Below are 19,944 nucleotides of genomic sequence, written 5' to 3' on the forward strand. Positions count from 1 at the left end.
GGGCGGAATGAACTGGCAATGTTGATCCAAGGTTAGAAGGTTCCGGACTCGCTGTGTATAGCTAGGTCTGTTACGATGTCTTCACCGAAAGCAATTTCAGTTGCGTGGCAGTATTTTAGAATTTGTGAAGATGACTGTTCAAACTCCGACTGCGACATTCGTGACAAAATAATTAGTCTTGTGCAATGAAAATTTCCATATACATCGAGTTCAATGTCGAATCGTGTCATGGGAAAATTCCATCCCAACTCACGCCTGATGCTTAAATGTCTATTCTGGCGAGATGATGGCACTAGATGTCATGCCGTATATTATTCGATGGTGGAAAATGTGATCTTTTTGCGGATTGTAGAAAAACTGAATCCTAGATACACCATTCTGTCGCGAAATATTTTTCCGACACTTTTCTGCCAAAAATATATGAAAAAGTGGAATGGATTTGTTGAACGCGTCCTTGGAACCATATGTTCTACAACAGATGATTGAACCAATCTTCAAAATGATTTGTTCATAAGTAGCCTATATCCTCCACTTTCCCCATTTGAAACAGAGGTGATTTGCTTCACTCTCGTCCTTTCCACACTTTGAACTTGATCGTTCACAACGCTATCACATCAAGCATTGATTTGAAACATATCGTGGCTGATGCCCGTTCCATAATTTTATCATGGTCTACTGCAGCGTTTCTTAAAACTTTGTTCCGGAATCTCGATGGTATTTTTCCAAACGGCCGAACGTTATTTCTATCGATTTCGGCAAACGGGGAGACGTTCCGACGTTCGGGTACATGTATGATTCCGGTTTAGTAGGCAACATAAAATCCGGATTGTAAGATATCCCCAGTTTTTCTCGAAGTCTATCTGGGTTCAAATTCGACTCTTTGTGGAATCGTGTTCGTTTGGAGGATTTTCGGGTATGTCGAGTACCGGTAGTGCTTTACTTGATTCCGGTAGTGATTTGAAGTAGTTTTCTCTGAGTGCAACAGATGTAGTCTGGTCGAATGCAAACATTGTCAACACGACAAAACTCATTAGCGTCTTTGCAAGCATATTTGTTTTTAGATAAGATTTTACAATAATATCTTAATCAAACAGCAATCCAAATGCAGGGACAGTACTGGCGGTTATTTTTCCTTTCTCTCTCTCTCTGGTTAACGTCTTACTTGGCACGGTGTGCTATAATTCTTTATCTCGTACACTGGTTCACAGTTAAGTTCTTGAGATAGTCATTAATAGTAGTACATATTCATCGTTTTCTGTCCATTTCTTTACCAGTGACAGCTTTGCTTTGTAAAGTGCTGTAAAGTAATGAAATCGAAAATATGAGATAAACGTTAAAGTTAAATACAAAATGATTTTAAAGTTGGCAATTATTGTAAATTTTCAAAATGTAAATTAAACGTGAACAAATGTAGATTATCAACATACCAGCCTGTCTTTGTCTCTGAGTTTATACAAGTACGTTTTTGTCTCAAATGGTGACACATGGCAAAAGCAATCAAACAAAGATTTGGATTTCATACTTTCAGGAGTTTCATCTTTATCTTATCCGTCTTTTTTATCGGGTAGGTCGGCCTTAACCTCACCTCATCTGTAAAGTATCTTGTTAATGTTCGTCGTTGGTCGCTCAAACACTGGACGTTTACAGCTTTTCCCGGCATGCATCACCATATATCCGAAACTCGAATCAATCATCTGTTTCCTAACCCGATTTTTGAACACTACGATAAAGATACTTCACTTGAGGCACAAGACAAAAGAGAAAACTTATGAAGGTCGTGAAACGGTTCCATTGCTGAAAAAAAGTGAACATCATTCATCTTTGTCGAATTTTGTATGCAGAGGGCCGATTCTGCATCAACTCAAACTGTTTGTGGCAGAAGCGACTGTGAACACCTATTAGTGGTGTACTACTTTTCGGTTCTGATTTTGTAGGAGTAAGTTTTTTGATTCCTAAATATACAGAATTTGATTGAAGTCAGAAATTAGCAGTGTATCGTAACAAATGATAGTTCAAATAAACTCTGGCGTGAACTTAGTATTTACACGCTTAATTCTAGATGTCGGGCATGCATTCTACTTGATTAAGGCATGCGATTACCGCCAGATCATTTTTCGGTATTTTATGTTAGCATCGTGGTTATAAACAGTAAACTGCAACTCATCAACAAATATTTTAAACTGAAAGCTTTTCTCAGAAACTCCTTTTCCAACCATGTCTCTTAAATCTTGTATAAACTGCTACCTCCTGACATCTCAATTGAAAGAATAAATTTACATCTGCAAACGATAAGCACGAAAGATTAAAACCTACCTTGCTCCTTTGACCTCGATTGCCACGCTTCGAATATTGTCCCATGATTATGGAAATAACAATTTTCTTTCGTGTACTAGCGTTTTGAATCGCAATGTACTCGTGAAAATGTTAAGGAGAAAGCCACAAACGTAATATTTCCTCATAAAAATTTGCTCTATTACGTCTTTTGAGTCAGGTAATATGGTAGGGCCCAGGAAGATGGACCTCCTCATTGAAAACTAAGCATGTTTCCAGAACCTTCTGTCGAATATTCCCAAAACTTGTTCAGTACATACATGTAGGTTTCAATTCTTCAGCCACTCCACGACGTCTAACGGTCGCGACGGCAGATATATATGTTCTTTTTTTGCGAAAATTTTTTTCAGAATATTAAAATAAACAATATATTTAAAAAACCCTAGTCCATTGAAATATTCACTCTAGTCTATATCCATATTATTCTTAACCCATAAATTTTCGATGCTGATAACCATAGTATACCCACAAAAGTATTATAAAACACTCTTTATTAGAGCAATAAAATTTCATGCGCTTGCGCTATTACACAAATTCATGTCATAACAACTAAAGAACTCGTCGGATTGAGTGAGAATAAGATTTAGCATGTGAAAGAAGATATGTAGCTTCAAGCAGAGCAGCCAGCACATTGAAATAACACAACAGGCCTACTTATTCTATAAACACCGGATCAAATATCATGAAGCCACTTTTGGGATTTCAGGCACTGAGCCTCTATCGTCCTCACCATCGTCATAAAAATGGCAGACAACACAAAAGTTGCTCACACAGTTCCTCTTATTGGACACGTAGTGGACATAGCGATCGTTTCAATATTATGTTGTTGTTCTTGTTATTATTATTCTCCTCCTTCGCCATGATGAAATCGCTTTTCTCTTCGAATACTGGACCAATTGCGTTGAAATTTTCAGTGGTTAAAGATTGATTTTTTTGCCAGAAGACTATTACTTTTACCCATTCCAAAAATTTCTGTGGACTTCAAGAGAATTCGTTTTTTTTTATGTGTCAGAATGAAAAATAGCGAGTGTCCATATATTTGAGCATATCTCTCTTGTTCTTCAGTTTATTTTTGTTTTCTGTGGACTGGAGCTTTCTTGTACAAGCTAACTGGCGTTATTGGACACGTTAGTGGACATAACGATCGTTTTGGTATTTTTGTTGTTCTTGTTCTTATTTGTCTTCTTCTTGGTATCGTTATGAAAAAATCGCTTTTCTCGTTGATTACTGGACCAATTGCTTTGAAATTTTCAGTGAGTAAAGATTATATTTTTCCCCAGAAGGCTATTACTTTTATTTATTCTTAAATTTTATATGAATTTTTCATACAAAATTTCGCGGTATTTATTTTTACTCATGGGAACACTGTTTTACACTCATTTCAAGCGGTTTCGCGATCGATTGTCTTGCTCAGTACTACAGCTACTGTAGGTCGGTACTGGTAAGTTGCCATACCGGTACCGTAACGCAGTGAAGTTGACTTATTCCTTCCGCGGTATTACTAATGCTGCAATGCAAGTTTTATAGCCTATCGTATGCGGAACGGAATATCAGACCTACAGGTTCGGTACCGGTAGCTCAGTACGTAAGTACGATACTGGTACTGGTGCCGGTACCGGTGTCTTACCACAATGAAATTACCGTAACTTATTCTTTCACGGTCCTACCAGTGCAGTAATGCAAGCGTTGTAGCACTTGTAGCCTACTATATTTGTTTTTTTTGATGAGAGTCTACTGGAAACAACATAAAATTTGAAAGGGAAGAATTGTTCTGTGATCAATTATCTGTCCTAAAGTGTAAACAACATAAAATTTGCAAGGGAACAACTGTTCTGTGATCAATTACCGTATATGGCCTACAGTGTACAGGTAAGATGCTGGCTGACTGCTAACCGGTACTGGTAGCTCAGTACGTAAGTACGATACTGGTGCCGGTACCGGTGTCTTACCACAATGAAATTACCGTAACTTATTCTTTCACGGTCCTACCAGTGCAGTAATGCAAGCGTTGTAGCACTTGTAGCCTACTATATTTGTTTATTTCGATGAGAGTCTACTGGAAACAACATAAAATTTGAAAGGGAAGAATTGTTCTGTGATCAATTATCTGTCCCAAAGTGTAAACAACATAAAATTTGCAAGGGAACAACTGTTCTGTGATCATTTACCGTATATTTCCTACAGTGTACAGGTAACCCAGATAGCACAACTACGTTGGGCCAACGTTATAATCCGTCGGCAACCGTTGTACGCGGTTTTACAACCATTTACCATGGTAAGGCCATGATTGGCCTTCAACGAAACACGCCATTATGCGAAGAAATGGGCGCGCGATTCGAATATAGCACATGAGGTCGCCATTCATTTTGGCGGTACTCGTAATCGATATCCTGTTGCGAGGTTTTTGCCGTGGATGGGACAGTGAAATTGAACTTTTTAATGCTTTCATAGTAGAATGGCGAAAGTAGAGATAGTTGTAACCGTGTAATTTAATCTCATGGTACCGGTACCCTAAGTGCGTTGTCAGGTCACGGTTCATAAGGGTGATACGGTACCATACCGGTAAAAGTTACATATTTATCACTGGACACCGTAGGTACCGGTAACGACAACGGGATGAGGTACGGTACGGTACCGTAGTCTACTTGGTTATTTGGCATTTTTTTGTTAAACTTTCCTAGGTTGCCATCTTTCATTTACCAGTATTCGTTACCGGTATCGAGTACCGGTACCGTACAGTACCGGTACCTACTGACCTATGGTAGATACCGGTAAAAGTTACCGTACATATTTATCCCTGGACACCGTAGGTCTGTAGGTACCGGTAGCGACAGAACGAGATGAGGTACCGGTGTCTTTTGGCATTTTATGTTAAACTTTCTGAGGTTGCCATATCTCATTTACCAGTATTCGTTATAGAGTATTATAAAGTATTCAGGTATTGGTCCTTCATCCCTGGATATGATTTTTTATATTTACTTTATTTGTCTAAGTGCAAACATTTCCGCAGCCCAAATCGAAAATCCAACCCGTTGGTCGACTTAATCCAGTAATCTGAATAGTTGTACATTTGTGAACCTTCTGTCTGATGAATTTCAACAAATCTAAATACAGATCTCAATTGGCTGAAATCTAAAATATGTTTTAAAAATTGCCACAATCAAACTGAAACTAAAATTTGATGTTTTTAGGTAAAAAATAGCTCAAGGATTATTGTTTTCCTTTTTTGTTTTTGTAACACTTTAAATAAAATTTTGTTTCTAAAGTATAACTTTTTACGCCACACATGCGAGATGCGGCATGGCCAGCCAGTCTAGGTGCGCAAAATTTTTGCACGCGGTCCGAGAACTTTGCCCAACCCTGCTCTAGTTCATATTTTCAGCTTTGTTGAGAAATAAATTACTGATTTCTGAATAATATTTTGTTTTAAATTTCAATAGAATTATATTGGGTATATATTAGTATGATTTCTTTTCAGTATGTACCGGTATGCTATGTAAGCTTACCCAACCAACCTTAATTACCGGTAAGTGTTATTATGTTTTAAAGTGAATTGGAAAGTAGACCGCTAGCAAGAAAGATTTGGGAGACTGGGCGAAGCCCATCTCTGTACAATGACTGCCAAATGTGCATGCAACTGTGCAATGCCCAGCGACTCTAAAAGCATGAAGTATTGTACGACACATCTTTTACAAATATTTGGACATATTTTGTGTAATATTCATTTTTTTCCGGTTATTCTTAATAATTATTACCGATTAGATATTCTGGCAAGTGTCAATATTACCATTGTAAGTTTAATGATATATACCATTTTTATAATAGGCCCTATGAAAATGGACTGGAAAATTCACCTGCTCCAATTCCCTCTTTCACGCAATCATACACTGCTGCACTGTGTCTTTTCAAGGATCTCAATGTTTCAATGCGGACAATGCCCAAAACAGTTTTTTTTTTTTATAGTTTGATAGTAGCTCCTTGCATATCTGTGCCATAAAATATTGCACAATAGCTAGATATATCACTTGAATAATTACCTAGTACAACATCATGTGGTTAATACCGTATTTTCCGGCGAATAAGTCGCTTTTCTAGACCCAAATTTTTGGCCTGATTTTTGGGGGGTCGCCTTATTAGGCGAGTATGATCATTTTTATTTTTGTGTCGCCTTATTATTGAATCGAGACAATAAAATACCTTCGGCAATAGCATCCCCCACGTCCTCATCATGTTAGTTTAAATAAATCGACATTCTCGCGCTGTGAATCTGGAATTTCAATGCTGTGATTATCATATTTGCATTATCATATATGGATTGAATATTACGCTACAAGAAAAAGTCATTTAGAGGCTATTTTAACCAATGCGCAAACGCGGCGACGGCTCGAAAGGCATTGCATGGTAATTCAAGATTCCCAAAGTTGATGCGATTTTACTACCCCGACTTATTGGCCGGTTATATGCAAAAACCCATTTTTTCAGGCTTAAAAACAGGCCTCGTCTTATTCGCTGGAAAATACGGTAATTAATATTAATGAAAAATTTATATTCTGGTAAGTAGTATAGGCCATTCGTTTATCATCTGAAAGACAATTATGTACCGGTACTATACATTGGGTAACACTAACTTGATTTTCAGAATTCAAGCCATGCTCCAATCCAGTCCATGGAAAAATTGTTGGGACAGGCGGTAGAAACTCTTATGCTACAAGCTACGGCATCTGCAACTTTCCACTGATTGTAGTGTGGACTCGGACATACCGGAATTGATGAAATTCATTGTCTGATTACATTTTGATCCAGAATACATTCAAGGATGAAAAAATGGCTTGTAAGTTGAATATTTTTATAAGCTGATTACGGACACTTTACGGCGGTGGTTCCCAAACTTTTTTTTCCGCGACCCCAATTTTTGTAAAATCACAGACTACAGATACTTGCGACCCCACAACGAGAAAACATTAAAAATTTATTTATTTTATTCTGAATATTCTATTTAATCATTCTGATGGAAATCGACTGTAAGTTTGCGGGGCGTTGGTGTAACGTGGTTGTACTTAACTGTTTAGTTCAGTGGTTCCCAACCTTTTTACCCCAGCGGGCAAGCAAAATTAATTTAAAAGAGTTTGCTGACCGGTAACACATGCCATCGTATGAAGACCACTATGTAAAAATCTCTGAGATTCAGAATATTTGTTTAGTTTTAGTACAATGTTAAAATATTGCAGATTACTCTATAATTAATTGGAAAGCTAAACAGAACATGAAGGTAAAATAGGTGAAAATACCTTTGCTGGGTCTCATCTTATTGAGTGCCTTTTATTTTTTGTCGTTTTGTTTTTGACTGCATGAAGCGCTTCGAAATTATGTATGAAATACATTATGCCCCATATTTTTCGCTTCGTGTTCAAGGAAGAATATTTAAATGTCTAAATACGATCCCATTGCAATATTAAAATTGTTCACTTTTATACGAATGCGATGTGGACAAAACACATATGTGTATATTTTAGTGTAGATACTCTCGATAATTAACATAGAGCTTTTGCAACGGATGGAAACCTTTTCATTAAATGTATTCTCATAATTGTGCTTATTTACTCATTCCAGATAAGATATTTGTCAAGTCTCGGAGGTTGCTCCAAGAAAGACTGGTTTTGAGAATCATGAGCTCGGTTATAACAAATTTACTCTCCCGCTCTTTCAACTGTGCAGGACGCGGTGGATAAGAAGGAGTGAGTGGGACGCCCTTAGTTTCTGCTATTAAAGGTACTGGTATGTAATATGTTTATCATATTGTACCACCATCTTTCTCTGATCTACCCTCTTCTATTTTATAAGTATAAGATTATTTTTACTCCAAATCAGCTTAAGATAATTCATACGGGAAATGAACAAAAATTGATTAAGTAGAATCTGACAATCTGGAGTGAAAACAAAACCTCACATAAGATCAAAGCGTAAAGAATATAAGGTTTTGCCAAAAAGATGCCTATCGTGTTCATGAATTAAATTAAGTTACACACACACAACAACAACAGAGATATAATAAAATGAAAACAGGCGAGAAAATTTAGATAAGTTTGGTAGTAAACAAAATGTACTTGCCAGTTGCCACACCATTCATGTTTATCATTATGATTGTCAAATTGAATAATGATTTTGTAAACAACTGTGAACAGTAAAGAAATTGAATGTAGATTTTGTATACAAAAGTGAACAGTATAGAAAAATATTTATTAAGGAGATATCGCCAAGCTGATTATGGTTAGAGTCAAGTGCCAAATCGCCAATCCAATGTTGCCAGAGTTTGGTGCATAATGGCGAACAGTGGTTTTCGGGGTTTTCGGACTTATTTGTATCATCGCTCCCTTACAGTACGTTTTACATTATCATCCCCCCCCCCCCCCCCTAGCACAACAGCAAATGATGGAGTTACAAATAAATTTATTGTAAATCAATTAAACAAATAGACTAATCATGGTGCATGATGTTTCTAATAAGATAGATGAATTTCAACAAGGGATATTCGAAGACATTTTAGTCAGATAAAATCTCAAATCATCATTATTCCCTCCAACAAATATTCCCCTCAAAACATTGTCTACGCCCCCTTTGCGGAATCAAGAATTTCTGTATTTCTCAATTATTATTGTCTTGTCAATGTAAGCTTCACTCAAACATCTGCGACTGCAGAAACTTGGCTTATGATTCCTCCTCTGAAAATTTGTTGGGATGCAGTCATTCAGACTAGGCTTTGAAATCTAGTGCTGTAATTTGCTAATACTGCAATTTAACACAGAATTTTAATATTTTTCAGCTCTGGATGATCTGGCAACGAACTCCGATTAATTTTATTACATGTGTACATATTTGTAAAATAAAGACATTTTGTTATCTTTTGTTTTTTATTATATAAATAATGTTAGATTAGTGGGAAATTTCTATGTAGTATAGATCAATACGAGTGGTCTGTACAACACATCGCCTAACTTGGCCCGACCATATGCCACGATTGTATTACAACGTGTCACCTACGTAGGCCCGGCCATATGTCACGATTGTGTTACAACGTATCGCCTACGTTGGCCCGACCGTTTGCCACGGTTGCATTACAGCGAATGGACCGACGTTGGCCCAGCGGCCAAATCTTCGCTGGAACATGGTTGTTCGCCATTATTGGGCCGGTGGTTCGAACAACGTTCGGCCATGGTTGTTCCGACGTAGTTGTGCTATCTGGGAAGATGCTGGCTGACTGCTAACTCAGTACCGCACCTACGTTAGGTACCGGTACCGCCGTGAATTCAGCTCTCATCTCTTTGTTGGACACGTAGTGGACATAACGATCGTTTCAATATTATGTTGTTGTTCTTTGACACGTTTTTAAAAAGTCGCTTTTCTCTTCGAATACTGGACCAATTGCTTTGAAATTTTCAGTGGTTAAAGATAAAAATTTTCTCCAGAAGGCTATTACTTTTTTTTTCGCTATGACGTCATCAAAATTATGTGACTCTACGTGTCCATATATTTGAGCATAGCTCTCTTGTTTCTGTAAGCACTGATAGTTCGGCTGCAAATTTTTCACTTGTCAATACTATAATTTTTGTCTAAATGGCTTCTTAGCCTTGGTTGAGGCAAGATATCTTCGAATGATTAATCTGATAAACTGCTTTCGTCTGGTTTGGCCTTGCCTGAAATAATCACTAACTTTCTTGGAAGCTGCTGAAATCCGAACAAAGTTCAACCAAATTTTGCCAAAGAGAAGCAGGGCTCGCCTGGCTCAGTTGTGACACTTTCTGCCTCTCATTAAAATTCGGACGTGCAAGGTTCGCGTCCTGTCGTTGAGCGTTGCTCTGTCACGCTGTTAATATAGACAAAATAACAATGTTCCGCCTCCTAGGCGTTAGGATAAATTAATGTGCACACGTTTAGCATCTTAAACTTGGATTGGAAGAAACGATGGGTGGAACCTAAAAAAAATTAACAATAAGCTATCGTGAATTTTAAGTTTCCATGATCTGCAATCCTGTTAAAATAGAAACATATTCAGATCATAGGACATGTAAAATTTACATTTTAAAAAGGGATTTGCTCAATGCTCATTGATGTATATACCGTCAGAAATGATTCCTTTTTTATTGAAATTTTCCGATAAGAAAGTGTCTTTAAAACCGGTCCAAGTCAAGGGATTAATAAATATAGACATAGTTTATTTTGAAACCTCTTTCAAAAGGAAAGGCAATATTTACCCAGATAAATACAATGACTTATTAACAGAAACTTCGGGAAAGCAGACAAAACCTAAAATAATGTTTAAAACGTTACTATGAAAAAAGGAAAGTTAATGCAAAGATAAGGACATGCGTCGCTCACTCATAGATATATATGCTGCTAGACTTCTACTGCTTGAACATATATGCAACACGCCGCGGTTTCTTGGAAGCAAAATGCTCAATAACGCGCTGATTAAAGTCATGCATCCCAGAAATAACGTCTCTGTGAATGGATAAAACAGCCAAGGAATTTAATCTATCTTGCTTCATTGTGTTTCTGAGATACGTTTTAATACGCTTCAGCGTGCTGAATGTTCGCTCTGCGTCGGCGGAAGAAATAGGCGTCGTCAAAATGATGTCCAGAAATTTTGCAGACGCCGCAAAGGTAGTTACTAGAGTGTTATCTATGAGGAACCCATAGAGCGCGCAAGTTGATGTGATGTTCAAAAAAGTTTGATTGGTGTATATACATCGCAATTCATTTTCCAATTTACCCACGTTTATCATGGGGTAAAATTTTTATATCACCTGAAATCCTTGCAAAGTCCAACCAAACTTTGCCAAAGAGCAGCTGCTCCTCAACGTAGCAGCGCCATGAAATCAAAAATTAGTTCCATGTTATTCAAATATCGAACACCCGATTGACAAAAATTCAAATTTCGATAAAATTGAACGTATGTGCCTGGGACTTCGACAAAGATTTCTACTACACGACCGCAATGAGTATTCCAATATATATATGACTTCACAATGGAACATTCGTAAATAAGTTTACCACTGTGTTGCAACAATGCGCGTTCATTGTGTAAGTCGTATTACGTATCGTTTTGCCAAACTGTACAGCATGTACCGGTAGCCGTTAATCTACATCTGTAATCGCGTTTCCATATTTGACCTCGTAGTTGAGCTACGCACATATTTATTTTTTGCGTGAAACTTCTGGTTAATTCTACAATAATCTACTCGAAGTAAAATGTTTTTGGAAAGAATTACTTGGTGAATTTTGGGCGGAATGAACTGCTTTCTGGCAACGTCGTTTCAAGGTTAGAAGGTTCCAACAAGGACCATGTTTACTTTGCGTTCCGACCGGTGGTTGTCTATTACGATGTCTTTACGGAAAAAAAGTCAGTTGTTTGACAGTATTTTAAAATTTGTGAAAATGACAGTTTAAACGCTGTATGCGGCATTTGTACCAAAACAATTAGTCGTGGAAAATGAAAATTACCATGTGCATCGAGTTCAAGTGATCTTGCCACCCAGTTTTCGAAAACGAATCATATATAACGCGAAAATATTTTTCCAACACTTTTTGCCAGAAATATATATGGAACCACATGTGCTACAACAGGTGAATGAACAAATCTTCAAAGTGATTCGTTTATGAGTTTAAGCGTAAATATATACTACTACTAGATGTCCAACTCCGCTCGCCGTATAATAAACAAACAAAGGCGATGTTGCACCTCCAAGTGGCGGGCGTCACGGTTGGTTTTGTTCAGACTAGATGCTTAACAACGACGACGACGCTCCTGCATCACAGCTCGAAAACTAGCCCTGTTTATTGATGACTGATCGAAATATTTGCTGAAGGACGAAGAGATTCGATAAAAATGAACAAATAATTGTGAAACTGAAGACGCAGTCTGTCTTGCAAAAGACCAGGATGATGTGACAACTTCCTTGTCGAAAGAAAGCAAGGCATCAAAAATGCGATGCATTGCAAAAAATGTCAGTCAGATGTAGGTAAAGTGGTGACGAAAATGAATAATTTGCACTTTATATAAGAAAAAAACGCTTAGTAGCACAGCATTTTGGTCTCGCTCCATCTCAAGTATTGTAGCTTTCACAGAAGTTTTTTCTCCACTTGACCTATAATCAGGGCTGCCACAACGTCCTTATTTTTAGAATTTGTCCTTATTTTGAAGAACTTTGTTTTAGGAAATGTTTTTGTCCTTATTTCTAAGAAACATCTTTATTTTGACGTGTGTCCTTATTTTTAAAATTATGAATGAATTTACCATTGAATTAAACTTTGAATTTAGTTTAGATCTGGAACTTCATAAGAGATAAAATGAGTATACGTAAAAAATTTGCTGTGATGATTATGAGAAAGAATTCAATGGCGTCGAACGAAACGAAGGCCAGTGATTTGCGCACTACAGCTTTTGGGAATGTGACAACAATCTGGAATGCATAGGTAGAGCAGCAATTTCTGTTAATAATGCAACCCAGAAACACAAGGCTCTGCTCCAGAAATTAATCAAAGCAATCTATAAATAACTTTTTTAAGAATCAATGATTATACAAAGGCTATCTAAACACATGCAAGCAGCTGAAATTTATTTCCATCACATCATTGAACACCCGACACTTGATATAAAGGAAAAATATTTTCAAATCATTCTTGAGCGAATACCTATTAAACAATGTAACTGAATGTCAAGATGTAACAACACTACTTGAGAAAGTATTCAAAAAATTTGAGCAAATGTATACGCAAAGTACTGCAACCAAAATAATAACAAGATGGACAATAGGACTCATGAAATACGAAACCAATTGAAGAAATACAGCAGCTAGAACGAAGATTAAGATGTATATGATTACAGTCAAGTTTCCGTACTCCTGAAGTATGCGTACCAAGAAAGGAGGACACCGGAACGTAGTATGTGTACCACGTTAGGGTTAGGCCAAAATGTCCTTATTTTAGTTCTATTACGAGTTCAGGGACTAACCATGTGAGTTTCGTAGTATTTGTACCCGTATGGCCTAACCTGGTACACATGCTATGTTCTATTGTCCGTCATCTTGGTACACTTATTTCTAGAGTACCCAAGTTTTTTTCTCAATAATCCATAGGAATACAAATTATTATTTTAATTACTAATGTGAATAAACACTGAATATCGAGTTATATTAATAGTGTATTGATGTTTTTTAAGGCTTTGGGAGTGGTTCTTAGCTGGAGTAAAAAGGCAATCTAGGTTCTACCACGTGGACATTGCTACATTTTTCTTTGCTGCTTTTCAATCAACTGGAGAACCGATGGATTCCCATCCCCGCGACCTGCAAAATATGCATCTTTTAAACTGAAAATCTTTTGGCGATTCATTCAATATTTAGGTTGAAGCCCTACGGGCATAGCTGAAGATTTTGAAGGGAGGGGGGGTCTGAAATCTTTAATTGACAAGTTAGACCAAAACACCTAGCAGGTCGGATCGCAAATTTTAGTTTATAATAGTCCCGATGGTCTAACTCTAAAAAGTGTTTCAAGCCACTCAAAATTTATATATATGATATAGTATAACAATTTAGAAGACTTTTATCTCACACTTAAAGCGGGGTCTGACAGATGTTTGGTCTAATATGGTATATCACATGTTGCAGGTACTAGTATTTGGAGCCCTTCATACGCTGGAGAAGCAATGAAATGTTGTTGTTTTTTAAATATGACTACAGAATGTGTTTCATGCAGCTGTATAGCATTTATTTTGTTAAAAAATCCTTGAGCTAATCACCTGTTGTAAATTTCCAGTGTGTAAAATAATTTATGAAATTTTAGCTGATCTACTGCATGTCTCCAGAAGTTTCAGAGAGTAGTAGTAGATTTTCGTTTTTGAGGGAAGCCACGTCAGTAGTGCTGTTGCATATGTCAAAAAAGATATTTTGCAGTTTGCAAAACTTGGCGTTGCTTCAAATTCAGACATCTCCGAAATCCTAGCAACAGACGCAGGAAGAACCTACAAAGAAAAAATTCCCCGGTTCATCTGTTATTAATGACCTGAATACTGTTGGTAATTTTACTAATAATAATCATGATCCAGGTATTTAAATGCTCAATAGAAGATAGATCTAATAGGAAAATACAAATGAATTAATACCCAAAACAATTCTTTGTGCTATACCTGTGCTTAATATTTAACAGACATTTTTATCAGGCTATTGAGTTAAACATGTTGGTCTGTTAGTTTACATGGCTGTTTCAAATGTTTTTTTTAGACATATCTCCATAAATTTCCTCTAGATGTGTTTCCATGCCAAAACCCCATCTGGTGACAGCAAATCATTCTTCAAAAGTGAGTTTCGAGACGTCTGCAAACATTTATATTTTAGTTACGATATTTTGAAATAAATTGCCCACAACGATTGAACCTTGTCTACCATTTAAGCATGTATGTGTTTATATCTAAGTATAACAGCCACTGACAAAGTATTATTTGAAACAAAAATGTAAATACCCCACAAAACAAATTGGAATTAATAAAATGTAACGGTTCCAGGAGAAATATTAATGCATTCAATAAATGTGGTGGATTTTGCAGTAGCAAAAAAGTTATTGCTATTGATCACAAATCAATAATTTAAAAACACTCGACAAAATATTTCAAAACTTTTTGGCACATCTAAAATTATAAATATATATATATGTTGAAGCCATGTTTAGATAATGGCAATAATAGGTATCCAATTTATGTGAAAAAGGTTATTAGTACCAGCCTGAAATCAAGAAAAATGGATTATCATGGCAAACGCAAAACACCTCTTATGTTGTAATATGCAGCTGGTGACTTCGTATACAATGACAGGAGTCTGGGAAAAAATTATCAAGATCAGTAGAAATCTTGCTTACTGCTTTGATCACACAGCATAAATCCTCACACTGCAACTTTTTTATGGTCCGAAAATACACATATCTCTTATCAAAATTTACATTTCTTGACAAATCATTACTGTATTGGGTACCCAGGAACATTTACAACTTACTCTTTTTTATGCTGAACAATCGTAGCACAAAGCGGCTCTCTACTAGACTACATCTACTCATGGGAGCTTTAAAGTGAATTTAAAATCTTACTGCCAATGTGCTTTCGAGTGCTGAACCGGTCCTAGGGTCTTCCCACTCAATTGATTGTTCCTCTATTTTGTTTTGTAATCTGCATTCCATCAGTTCTATAGTCAAGTATATCGTGTAATATTCCATGTGCACAACTAACTTGAATATTTATAAGTCACTCACTTAATCTTGACGCGAGACAGCGCCGTCAGAACACAGAAAAACACAGGAAGTCGCACGATGATTTTCGAAGCAATAATAATATGTCAGCGCCAAGTCAAGCGTGTCGGCGAATTCAACATCGGGAGAAATTTCCGGCGTTACACGGGGTTGGTTTAAGCAATGAGCATACATACAATGAGTGGAAACTTGCAAAGATTTGCTCATTTTGGTATTGTTCCCTGCATTTTTTACGTCGTCCGGCTAAATGGTTCGTTGCATATTAAGAAAACGCATTGCTCGCTGCCAAAATCCCTTGCTTCAGCCGAGTCGGGTGCGAAATTGGCCGTATTGAGGTCTTTGATTCTTCAATACATATTTGGTTTTGGGTTTCGAAGTATGGTACGCTGAAAGCATACAACTATGAGCATATGCTTATTGGGAATGCATATCTATTAGACAGAAAACGTAGCTACAGTACAGAATATGAACCAGTCGCCCAGTGGGGTGCGGTTATTTATGTATTTATTAGGATAATGAGGATAAGGATAAGGATTTACATATTTATCCCGGGGGAAAGGAAAGCCGATAAGACGACTTATCCATATGGTGAACCACGGCCTCTCGTCCGGTTACCATTCCAATTCGGGCATGGGATTAGTTATATTGTTTGTTTTCGGGAGCATGGACTTGTTGGTGGAGGAAGCCGTAACCGACCAGCGGTTACGTGAATCACCCAACGGCGGCGAGGAGTCCAGCAATCCTCTTGCACATAACCATCCCTGCATGGGATTCGAACCTGCGGACCCATGCAGAGTAATTAGAGGTGCGGTGGCGAGCGTATTACTAACGCTTAGCCCGTTGAGCCACACCGCCGCGCATGGGATTTACATATTTATCCAAGGGTAGAGGAAAGCCGAGAAGAATGCCTAAATATATGGCAAACCACGGCCTCTCTCAATCATAGCTCTGTCCTCCATATGAATCACATGGCTCTGCGAGCTATTCGTTTACTTATTAAAAATACTGATTTTAACTATTTCTCTGGGATATCTTGCCATTGAAAACAAAAGCCAGAAATTGGAAGAATAGCAGAGAATGAAATGTGTGTATTATGTAATGAAGAACCTGAGTTTGTTTCACATATTTTCATGTATTGTAAATTTACAAAAAATATTTATGAGGATTTTGTTTTAGATATATTAAAATTGATTAGAATACATTTTGTTATCAATATGATTCTTGCATATTATTTAATTTCAACGATCCTTTATATAGTCATATAGATACTGTTGATTTGGATGCAATTATACTTTTGTAATCAATAGTGAGATATAAAATTTTGACCATGAGAAATTCTATTATATTCGAAAATAAAACACCCCATTCTGCCTTTCTCAAAAAGCAGATAAAAATGGCCATAATATGTAGAAAAATATAGAGAATTATAGAATAAACAACCCATTTGAGAGGGAATTGAAAAATTTATGTAAAGCGTTATTTCAAAAAGAAAATTATATGTTTATGATATGTATTTTATATTTACTAATTTCATTTTTATTGTTTTATATCAATGCATTTATTAAAATAACCTAATTATGGTATGGATTACTACTGGAATTGAACAAAATAAATACTGAATCATGGATGCAACATGGAATATGAACTTATTTATATTAACCGTAATTAAAATCACTCATTGAGTGAACGAATGAGCATACTGTAATGCTTATTGGGAATACATACCATTTATTAGGCAGAAAACTTAACTACAGAACAGAATATGAACCAGCCAAGTGGTGACCTGGGATATTGTATTCATTGATATAGATAGTTTATTTTGAAAAGTCCACAATCTGACAATACAAACAAATAAAAAATGGAGAGTTCTGGAGAGCGAGCAAAACCTTTAAAAAAGTTTAAAACACGATGAGTATCATGTGCCCGCCGTGTTATAGCAAGTAGTAATGTGTAATGAATTTAATTCACTGTGGTAAATGAATTGCTATCTTTTTATTTGTTATGAGCACACTTGCTGGAACTCCATAATCTATTATTTTATTTGTTGGTAACACTTTTTATAAAAATATCAAATTGTTTATCATACTTGCATCCATATTTCGCCCTAAATTCTATGACACTTTCTCTGTATCCAAATATCTATGTACATGACCACATTATTTATTTTTTAGTAATACTTCGTTTAAAAGTATCTTAATGTTTATTATACTTGCTATTCTGGTATTTAATCAATTTTTTGCCTTGAATTTTATTCTATGATACTTGCTCTTTATCCAAAATAATATATGTATATGAGCACTTTATTTATTTTTTAGTACCGGTAATACTTATTTAAAAATACCCTATTGTTTATCATTGCTATTTCAGTATATTATCAATATTTCGCCTTAAAATTCATTCTATGATACGTGCTCTGTAGCCGAATATAGATATGTACATGAGCACTTTATTTCATATATATATATATATATCTGCTGGAGAAGGGTCAAATCCTGATCATGTATTAATGTGTGTCACTATCCTCCAAATCACTTGCCAGTCATAATCAAGTATTATAATTTGATGTGTTCAAATTATAGTGTATAAAGAAATATACTCATGATTTCATTACTATTATCAAATGTTTATAATTAAAGTGCTATAATAATAGAATTTTCCTCATCTTTGCTCATAAAAAACCCATGTCCTATCACATTAATTTTTAGTAGACAAATTTTCCAAATAATAGGTATCCTTGCTAACCCATTTTTATGCAGTTGATATGCAATACATGTCAACTTATCAGCTGAATAAATGATGATCTTAGGACAAAACATGATTATTTAGTACTTTCCAAATCAAAAATTCTTGTGAATAATGTATATAGTGAATACGGTATATGAGAGCTATTGAAGAATTTAACACCGAACCTGTTAAATGACCCCAAATGTTGTAACGTTGTCTCCCAGTCAAACACCTGAGCATCTGTTTTTTTTATTATAATTTATATATGTTCATGGTTTGACGAACGAAATAAACTCTCTCTCTCTATTAGTTTAAAATACTGACTTCTGGACTTGGCTAATTTTATACATATCAAAACTTGTAAATATTTGCATATCAAAACTTGTCATTTATTTCGTTCCATCCATGTATTTTCAACTGTTTTTCCAATAAAACGTACTTATGCCTTACTGTTATTTGTAGCTTATTATTGTTAGCTAACTATTTTGAGGTGAGGCGCAAGACTTCACAAATTCTAAAAAGGGGGTGCGGCTTGAAAAGTTTGGGAATGCTTGTATGTAGTGGACCCTAACCTGGTACACATGGTTGGCAACTGGGTTTACATACTTCAATTTGTATTACAGTTGTAAAACAGAAAAAAGCTGAATGTCGGTCTTATTCCATCTGTAAATTTACCAAAATCTCCACAAAGAATGAACAATGTGCCAGACCATGTGTATTATCGATGAAATGAAAAGTGACATATGAAAAATACAGAAGCTGTAGAAAATATTTTGCATTCCAAAAAAATTAGTTCACATATTAAATATTTTACATTACAAAAAAATGGTGCTCCAGAAGTATGTGTACCAATATGAAGGTAACTAATTTTGTTCGCCTATTTTATATCAAGTTGTGTAAATGGACTAAATTCTATCGGTAGGGGATATTCACTTGTGTAACACAGACAATTCCCGAACTTTTAATAGAACAAAAATAAGAAGAATCGTAACCTAACCTGGTACACATACTACAAGAGTACCGAAAAAACAGCCCACATAGTAAAAGCAGTTATGGAAATACTTTACATTGCAGAAAAATTAATTCACATAGTAAATAGCAGACGCAAGATGTATTTTGCATTGCAGAAAAAATAGCTCACATAGTTAATAGCAGTCCTGAAATATTTCTCACTTTTGATAACAAAAGTATAATTGCATCCAAATCAACAGTATCTATATGACTATATAAAGGATCATTAAAATTAAATGATATGCAAGAATCATATTGATAACAAAATGTATTCTAATCAATTTTAATATATCTAAAACAAATTCTTCATAAATATTTTTTGTAATTTACAATACATGAAAATATGTGAAACAAACTCAGGTTCTCCATTACATAATACACACATTTCATTCCCTGATTTTCTTCCAATTTCTGGCTTTTGTTTTCAAAGGCAAGATATCCCAGAGTAATTTATAGTTAAAATCAGTATTTTTAATAGGTAAACGAATAGCTCGCAGAGCCATGTGATTCATATGGAGGACAGAGCTATGATTGTGAGAGGCCGTGGTTCGCCATATATTTAGGCATTCTTCTCGGCTTTCCTCTCCCATG

General features: G+C 35.9%; 2 long non-coding RNA genes across 4 annotated transcripts; one reads left to right on the forward strand and one right to left on the reverse strand.

The window, feature by feature from the left end:
* Positions 1-5,503: 5,503 nt before the first annotated feature.
* On the forward strand, positions 5,504-9,228 carry LOC144429872 (uncharacterized). Of its 2 annotated transcripts, XR_013479132.1 has the most exons (4): positions 5,504-5,857; positions 6,157-7,162; positions 7,942-8,100; positions 9,152-9,228. It is a non-coding gene; the product is annotated as an uncharacterized LOC144429872 (long non-coding RNA). The 2 variants fall into 2 exon arrangements; XR_013479131.1 differs by lacking the exon at positions 5,504-5,857 and having other exon boundaries at positions 5,923-7,162.
* A 2,862-nt stretch (positions 9,229-12,090) lies between these two features.
* Positions 12,091-15,774, reverse strand: LOC120330219 (uncharacterized). Of its 2 annotated transcripts, none has more exons than XR_013479111.1 (4): positions 15,369-15,774; positions 14,510-14,696; positions 14,123-14,344; positions 12,091-13,670 (listed from the first exon to the last, which is right to left on the reverse strand). It is a non-coding gene; the product is annotated as an uncharacterized LOC120330219 (long non-coding RNA). The 2 variants fall into 2 exon arrangements; XR_013479110.1 differs by having other exon boundaries at positions 12,101-13,670; positions 15,460-15,774.
* Between the last annotated feature and the right edge of the window lie 4,170 nt (positions 15,775-19,944).

This window comes from Styela clava, chromosome 11 (assembly GCF_964204865.1).
Source record: "Styela clava chromosome 11, kaStyClav1.hap1.2, whole genome shotgun sequence".
Classification (NCBI taxonomy): Eukaryota; Metazoa; Chordata; class Ascidiacea; order Stolidobranchia; family Styelidae; genus Styela; species Styela clava.